The sequence below is a fragment of the Thamnophis elegans genome, chromosome 4 (assembly GCF_009769535.1).
Source record: "Thamnophis elegans isolate rThaEle1 chromosome 4, rThaEle1.pri, whole genome shotgun sequence".
Classification (NCBI taxonomy): domain Eukaryota; kingdom Metazoa; phylum Chordata; class Lepidosauria; order Squamata; family Colubridae; genus Thamnophis; species Thamnophis elegans.
This window is the reverse complement of record NC_045544.1, coordinates 81,892,284-81,900,645: the sequence shown is the minus strand read 5'-3', so window position 1 is coordinate 81,900,645 and position 8,362 is coordinate 81,892,284.

Genomic DNA, 8,362 nt, shown 5'->3' with positions numbered 1-8,362 from the left:
CCTGCACTTGGCTCCCTGCCATGTGTAAACAACCCCATTCCAAATTATGATAAGACAAACCTAACAGTAACATTTTAGGACTCTCAAGCAAAGCCTTCCAAATTCCTTGAGATTTTACGGGGGACAGTCATGAACATCTGATAGGACTAACAAATGCAGGATTTTACAGACTGAGGTTTTTTTTAAATTTATTTTTCCAAATGTGAATCTCTGTATTGCCAAAATTACAACAGACCTTCAGAAGAGAAAACGAAGAATGCAAGAAGCAGTTGTTACGTTTCCCCTGATATACTGGTCTGCACGTGATTTGCTGCATTACACTGTCTATACCACATTGCTTTGTTGTCTCTAGATGTTTTTTGTCCTCAGGGTAGACAAACTTCTGTCTTAATGTATCCTGGGTTTTAAAATGTGTGCATGTCTGTTTGTGTTGGTGAAAATCTTCCTGAGATTTTCAGATATTCCTGCAACACATGGAATGACAACTCCATTTGTTGTTCTCTTTTTTTATCTGTTATTGAAGGAGATCTTTTTGTGGATTTAATGAAGGCCCAATTAGGATATCCACAAGTTCTGAGCACTTCCTTGATGTGTTTTGTTCTTTCTCTTTTTCCTCTTTGCTGAGAGGCAAATCTTCAACCCGGTGGTATAGGGTTCTAATTACCCCGTTTGTGCTCCTGGAGTGGTGAGAATCAGAATGTAAATACTGATCTGTGTGTGGGTTTTCTGTATATTTCCATGTTGAGACTGTGATTCAAAAGCACAAACAAACAAGCACTGTATTGACTGCTATGCCAGTAATGTAGCAAAGTGCTAAGTTGTTCTTTCTCTCTCTTCCTAGATTACTGTTTGAGACAAAATGTAAAGTAAAAAAAAGTAAGGCTCAACTCACAATAGACACATCTCACGGTGGCTTTCTCTGACGTGTTGTGGTTGTGTGTTTTGAGTTTGATTGCCCGTATCAGCCATTGTGCTATTATTGTTGTTGATTGTTATTATTCACTATTTTCATCCTGTTAAGTTTTAAACTTGTGTTCACTGCCCAGAGTCATAATTGCAAGATGAGTGGCTACACTACATAAATCAATATAATGGACAAACAGCTATATAGAGAGAGCATTCCCAAATAATTTAAAAATATTATTGAAGGATTCATGCAGAAGTGCCTGGAGTTTTTTCAGAGCATTTGAGACCTCTTATTTCATTACTGTAAATGCTCCCTCAGCTAGAGACATAGACATAGATAAAAGATACTGTAAATTCCTCAAATGAGGAAACTCTTTTTAATAAACAAATGCAAAGAAATTTAAAGTAATATGTAGCTTTTATTCCTTTTTTTTTTGCCTGTATTGTTGCAATTTGATATCCAAAACATTTTGCCCACTGTAGATGTAACTGACTGGTATGATATCCTTTTGATTATGACATGGATACATACATTGGTAACTACCAAATCTATATCCCTAATCTATTTGTCAAGAGTGAGATAGCAGAAGTTAACAGACTCAATTAACAGAATTAATTTGGTGCCCTAAACTTGATGGGCAAAATGGTTTTGGTGAGAAAAAAAATACTATGTCAAATAACTAATACAAACAAAAATGACAGAAATTGACATTGTAAAAATTTAAATAATTGAATTCTCTCAGATTGTAGAACATTGGTAAATCTTCTAGAAAGCTTTTAACCATGTAGGTGATTAGCTCACTTTTTTATAGGTAAACATGATGGTCAAGAAGTAAAACTGAGTTTTTTTCCTTGTAATTCTAAGGCTCATGAAGTTAGTCCTTTTATGTAGAATGACCTTCAACAAGTGGCTTTTTGTTATTCCTTTCAGATTTAATAACATCGTTTGGGCTTATAAATAAAATACATTAGTTATTAAAACCATACGAAGAACAACCAAGTGGGAGATGGTGCAAAACCTTTCAAAATACACTTTTAATAAGAGGTTTTATTGAATGCTTGGAAGGTGACAACTACTGAAAGCTGGAACTAAGCCTGAAGATGTCTACAGTCAGTTTTGGAAAACTGACATTGTGCAGTTTATTTCTTGGCAGCTAAACAGACCAAGCCTAGGAGTTTCATAGCTAGTTGGAACTTAGTCTGGGAACAGCCTGGATCAATGAACATGGAAAACAGCACTTTCAAACTATTACTTTTGATAATCACTTACCAATGGTTCAGAGTCTCCACCCAGATTACCTTGGAGCCCACTGTCTTGATTGAAAGGACTTTGAAAACAAGTTCTAAACCTGGAACGTCTTAAAAGCAACAGCTTTTCAAAGATATTTTCTGGTGTTTTTCAACCTCGGCAACTTTATGTTTGGAATTCAACTCCTAGAATTCTTCAGCCAGCATGCTTTGTTCCATTTTGTCTGTGCAAACCCGATAAGATTTTTTTTTTTTGATGACCACTTTATAAGCAGCTAGAAGCAGTCTTCAAGGGCCATCATACAAATAGTATCTTTTAAATGCACTGATAGCATACCTTATTTTTTTGTCAGAACTTATCTTTACAGAAATTTCACTGTGGCATTGAAAAGAAAGGAGGTGGCCAATATACAGTTGCCTAATGTAGCTATAGGCATACTGTTTTCAATTAGCAAGACTGCAATAGTTTCTTTGTTGCAAGAGAGCAATTTTTTTCCTGCTCTATGTTTGGGATTTTTCATAGTTGATTTTTGAGTTCTATAACTGGAAGTCTGTTTCTGGAGCACTTCTTCACAATAAATGAGACAGGGACATTATTTTGGCTGACCCTTCCCATTGGGAGAAACAAATATTCTAAAGGCTGTAGAAACCCACTGAAAAAAATGGATGAGGCAGTACAACAAAATGATAGAGGAAAAGGAAAAGGGAAAGCAAAAATCACCTTTCCTCAAACGTGAGTCTCTTTTGGATAACAATTTCTTCTGTGAACGTACTGGGTCAAATCCTACTCACAAAGCTTAGACTTCAATAAGTATAATTTTGTAACTGGCTAAACACCAGATGCCATTGTGTGTGTTTATGAAAAGAAAAAAGATAAAAGAAAGAAAGCTCATCTTTGGACAAAGATACAAAAAATGTAAGCAATAAATCTAGGAAGCCTAGTGAAGACATGTTTCTTTAGCCAACTCCCTGCTGAAATATTTCAGACAACTTTGCATTAACATTCCATTCTTGGGTCCCTCATGGTATTCCTGCAGGCAAAGATTTTGAACCAAGCCAAAACTGCTTAGTATGTAAATAAGACAAAAAAAGGTGTATTTCCATAGTCCCTTTTCAAAATACTAGTGTTCCTTGATATTTCAGCTTCTCTGAAATACCTTAACTTGTTTTTCTTACAGAGCTACTTTCTAGCTTTTCACATAGGGCTACTTTAGCACTATTTTGACTTTGGAGAAAGAGCTTGAATCATATCAATCTGGCATAAGGAATCAACAGGCTTTATACCTTGATTCATTCCACTGCACATATTGCAAATCACAAGCTGGAATCAGAGGGATGGTAATTTCTTTGCTCCCATGCAAGGTATCTTGATTGTAGAATAATCTGGCATGTGATTTGGAATCCTAATCTGACTTAATACTAATCTGACTCCTACATAATTATTGCCTCAATTAAGATACTCCAATTTATTTGTGTATGAGTTTTGTAAGGATTATTTGTAGAAAAATGTTCCCCAACAGACTGATTGGCAAGGCTTCAGAAAGTGCTTAAAACATGAGTCCTTTCATCTAGATGAGAAATTTCTTCTTTTTTTACTTCATGGAGAATCATTCTACTCTTGAATATATCACATGGCATTTAGGCTTTTTCTCCCCCCCCCCCATAAGTCAATTGGTTTCCAGTAATGGTTTACTGATTGTTGTCATATCTGATTAGACTGAAAAATCTTGCATGTATCTTGAATTTGATACTCTCTTTGAACTCTCTGATTCTTTATGAACCTTGGTGTGCGATCATTCATAGCAAGAAACTTAAGTTGTATCTCCTGGCAGGCTAAGACAGTAAAGAAAGGGCAGATCTTAGTGAGCAATTAGTATTTTGGCAAGAGTAGTGCTTGATTACAGCCCAGCTCTGTCCTGTTTAATGACTATTTGAACTAATGACAACCCTGAAAAAGTAAATTTATGACTGGTTCCCAGATTTATGATTATTACATGATTGAAGACTAACAACTCTAAAATATAACCAATAAAGATGTAAATAAACCATTTTCTAAAATCTGTAACTTAATATTTTGCACTCCAAGCGAAATAGAGAGCTTGTAATTTGTTATACATTGTAACATAGCTTAATTATGGTAGTTATAATTAAAATTGTAATGTAACATTAGGTACTGAAAATGTAAAAAGCATTGAAATAAAAGGATAAAAACTCAACAATTTTCACCTGGGGAGATTCAGGACCTGATTATGTTGAATCCATAAGTCTCTGATTTTAGTCTAAGTAGACAGGGACGCTATATGGGGACAAGATTGGTTCTCAGTGTTGGGTATGCTAACCAAATGTGAGACTGGGAAATAATCTACAGGGAACACAGATGTCACTAAACTTGAATTAAATCTTTAAATTGTATAATTATTAAACAACATCTGCATATCCGAATTCCTTGGGAATGACTTTTTTGGCATGCCAAATCCAATGTAAATATCTGGCTGATTGCATTACCATCCATAACAACTGCATATGAACACATATTTACTCTTTGTAGAAAGAGTGGGCTTTTCTTTCTATTGTGGTAGGAATCAAGTTTTTTGATAGCTTGGTAGGATTTAATCCAGGAAAAATTGAGAATGCTTGGTCTTAACTATACTATTTTAGAATGCCAAAGAGGTTTTGATGGACTGAACTGTTGCCCATCCCAAAAATTCTCTGCCATCTGGAGAACATCCAAGAAGTGGGATGTTTTCAGTGTTAATATACCCACTTAGTATAAATAGCTTCTATCTCAACTAGCAGGATGATATTTAAGGATTTCTTTTGGGGTGAACATGTGGTGTTCTGATGGACCCAGCCTATTGTTGCAAAAAACTATGTTACACACAGACCAGATGTTAACATAATTTTCTTTGCTGTGTCCTCTCCCCACTTTTAATTGATCACCACATTTGTCTTGAGTTCTCTATGAAAGGTCTGGAGGCCTTTCCTTCTATTAATGAATCTCAGAATAGGCCTTTTATTTCAACAGCTGGAGATCATTACCCACTGTTATGGCTTCTTCACCAGCAAAATCCTCTGGTCCCATCTCCTCCACATCTGAAAGGGGATGTGGTATAGCTGCTTTGCCTTTATCTCTTCTCATCCTCCCTCAAGATTCCTACCATTTTCTTCCCTTGTTGACCTTTGATTGAATGAGTCCCTTTCCCCATCACTGTTGATTTGTCTTTTTCCAGTACATCTTGGGATTGCTCTATTACTGCAGCACAAAAACATTTACAAGGGAAAATATTTTTGAATATTTCTTATGTGGCTAACGGATCATTTTAGATTTGCTCATGGGGAAAGGGTGATTGATGCTATTTCTATTTTTGAAGAAGCCACTAACCTCAGTCTGACCTTTAATTTGTTTATGTATTGAAGGACTTGTTAGAAGTTTAAGTCTCGTTTTTTATTGTCTGTGTATAATTTTGGCAAGAAGTTTAAATAAAAACAGCATGGAAAGAACACATTTAGTATCTCCTCCTTCTCTTTCTACTTCTTCTTAACCAATTACTAAGTTTAGTTTTACTCCTTACTGGTAAGAATAAATACCTATCCTAAACTTAAACTTTGAGAGCACAAGTACAAAATGGCAAGATTTGAGTATGATGATGCCGAATAATGCACACCACTACTTCAACTATTTGCAACAAAGTATGGTGTCATAATATATTTCAGTTATTTTGTTCTATTAAAAGGTCTTAAATGTTTGGAAATCAACTGTAATTGAATTTTTATCCAGAGCCAGACAAAAACCATTCTAACAGTCTTTTCTATCAAGTGGCCATGCCATTCCATTTTTCATTTTATGATTGCAAATCTAATTAAACACATTTATTAAACTTATCATTTTTTCCTCCTTAGTTCTCCATGTCTTATTAGCTATATTCATATGGAACTGAACCATAAAAATTATCATTTTAATCTAGAAAGTTATGCAAATGCATCACATATGGTTAATTTTTAGCTGACTATTATACGGATTAATTAAGGATAGTTGAGTTAACCATGGATGGAGATGTGTTTAATGACAGCTTCTCATTTAAGAAGCCCCACTACATTTTTTTTCTTTTCCTATTTCAGAGTGAATTTTTCATGATGGTCTTGTTCTCTGCAGTCCAGGGAATGCAGAATGCTTCTGTTCAAGGAGTTTGGATGAAGATCTGATGAAAACAAGGGATCCTCTTCTGAATAAACATGTTCCAAATGGACATATTCATTTGCTATGTGAGTCATTGCCCTCAGAAATGCTTGTCTACATATTAACCTTTGAAAGATGCCACACCATGCCATGTTGACAGTTTAAAAAGATCGTTGAAGCATTTGGAAAGGTAGATGATGTTCTGAAGGTGGCAGAGATCTTGATGTTTTGGGTATGGAAACGACAGCTGCTGGGTGCTTTGCATTGCAGTGAAAATGAGAAAACTTCTGCCATATGCTTAGCTGTCCCTATTACTCTCATTGCTTAATGGCTCAATTTACAATTGGACAGCCTGAAAGAACAATCCAGCTGCAGCAGTTACAGGGACAAGTGATGTAATCTCTACTGTCACCACAGATGTAAACTATTTTTTTCAGAGAATGTGGGGCAAGATCTCAAGCTCAACATCTTCTCCCTACATCAGAGAAAAAGCTGCACACTGCTGCATCCCAACAAGATGACTGGTAGCAAGATGTCACCAACTTTGCATGGGAAAAGCTATTTCTGCTTGTGAATAAAGTCATGTGTAGGCTAGAATGCTTATAAACTAATACTAATGGCTGCTTTTGAGTGAGGTCATATCCCATAGTCTGCAACTGAATTTATAAATTGCTGCTTTAATAATCCGATCCTAGTTTTCCTTTTGTAGAGTTCTCATGTGATAATTTAAAAAACAACATGGGTAAGCAGAATCTTCTCCAAAAGCATGGTGATATAAACTAGTTATGCACTTTTTAAAGTTGTCCTGAATGGCATCTTAGCATTTCACAAAAAGATAGACATGGTCTCAAGCATAACCTTCTACAAAATGGAAACATATGCAAGCAATTTTTACAGAGGGGAAAGCGCAAAAGTATCCTATCAAGATTTCACCAAAACATACAAAAAACAGAGTTGTTCCCCAGCATCTGTTTTTTATTTTAAACAGCCAAGATTTACCAGGAAGGGCACAAATAAGTTCATTGTGCATAAATGCTTAACTACAAAACTTGTAAATGGTGATCGGATGCCAGCTGATAAAAGGATTTGTTCTGTATACAATGAAATTCTACCCCTTTCACTGTTTAATTGCACACATGCTGCACTGTATCTGTTGAATTTCTTCCTGCAATTTGGTTGCCCACTTGACATTTTCAAACTCAGCTTTACAACAGCAGCATTTGAGGAATTAAGTTTCTTTTCTGGGTTGAAAAGATGCATTTGGAGACAACCAATAAATCTTTCATGACTTGGGTAAAGGTCAAAGCAGTAAAGCCAAATTGTTTTTAAGAAAAATATGTCATTATTTTATTAACAGAGGGTGATGAAAATTTATGAGGGCAAAACTCAAATGGGTTATTTAGAGGATTTGAAATAACAACTTCCCACCCAGATGGGTGAGGGGGGGGAGAAAGCAGCTACAAAGACAGACACACACACTCCCGTGCAGGCGCTTCTGATCATCTAATTAAAAAAAAAGAACAATTCCAATTTAATAGTTGATTAGCCTTTTATTTTATATCAGAGCATTAATAGGTCTAAATTTAATAATTATTTTACCAGTATGCACAAAAATGGAAAGATACTTTAATTTCCACAATGTATGAATGGCTGGAAAAAACTGTCGGAACTAGCAGAGATGGCTAAATTAATTGCTCAAATCAAGGAAACGGTTACATCCAACTTTGTTTCTATCTGGAGACCACTTTTGGATTTTGTGCTTGAGATGGGGTGGTGGGGGGAAGGAAACACTGGCTTTGGGTTTTATTGATTAGCTAGGTTTGTTGTTATGGTAATTCCAATGCATATTATGTAATTGTAAAAAGTTGAGACTGTTATGTTACTCTACTGAGCTAAAAAGAGTGGAAATCTATGCTTTTCTTTCCTTTCCTCCCTTTATCCTACACCTTTATCTTATTTCCTCCTCCATTTTCCAATATTTCCATTTGTATTTTATACTTTAATAAAACATGAATAATTATTTACCCTCTA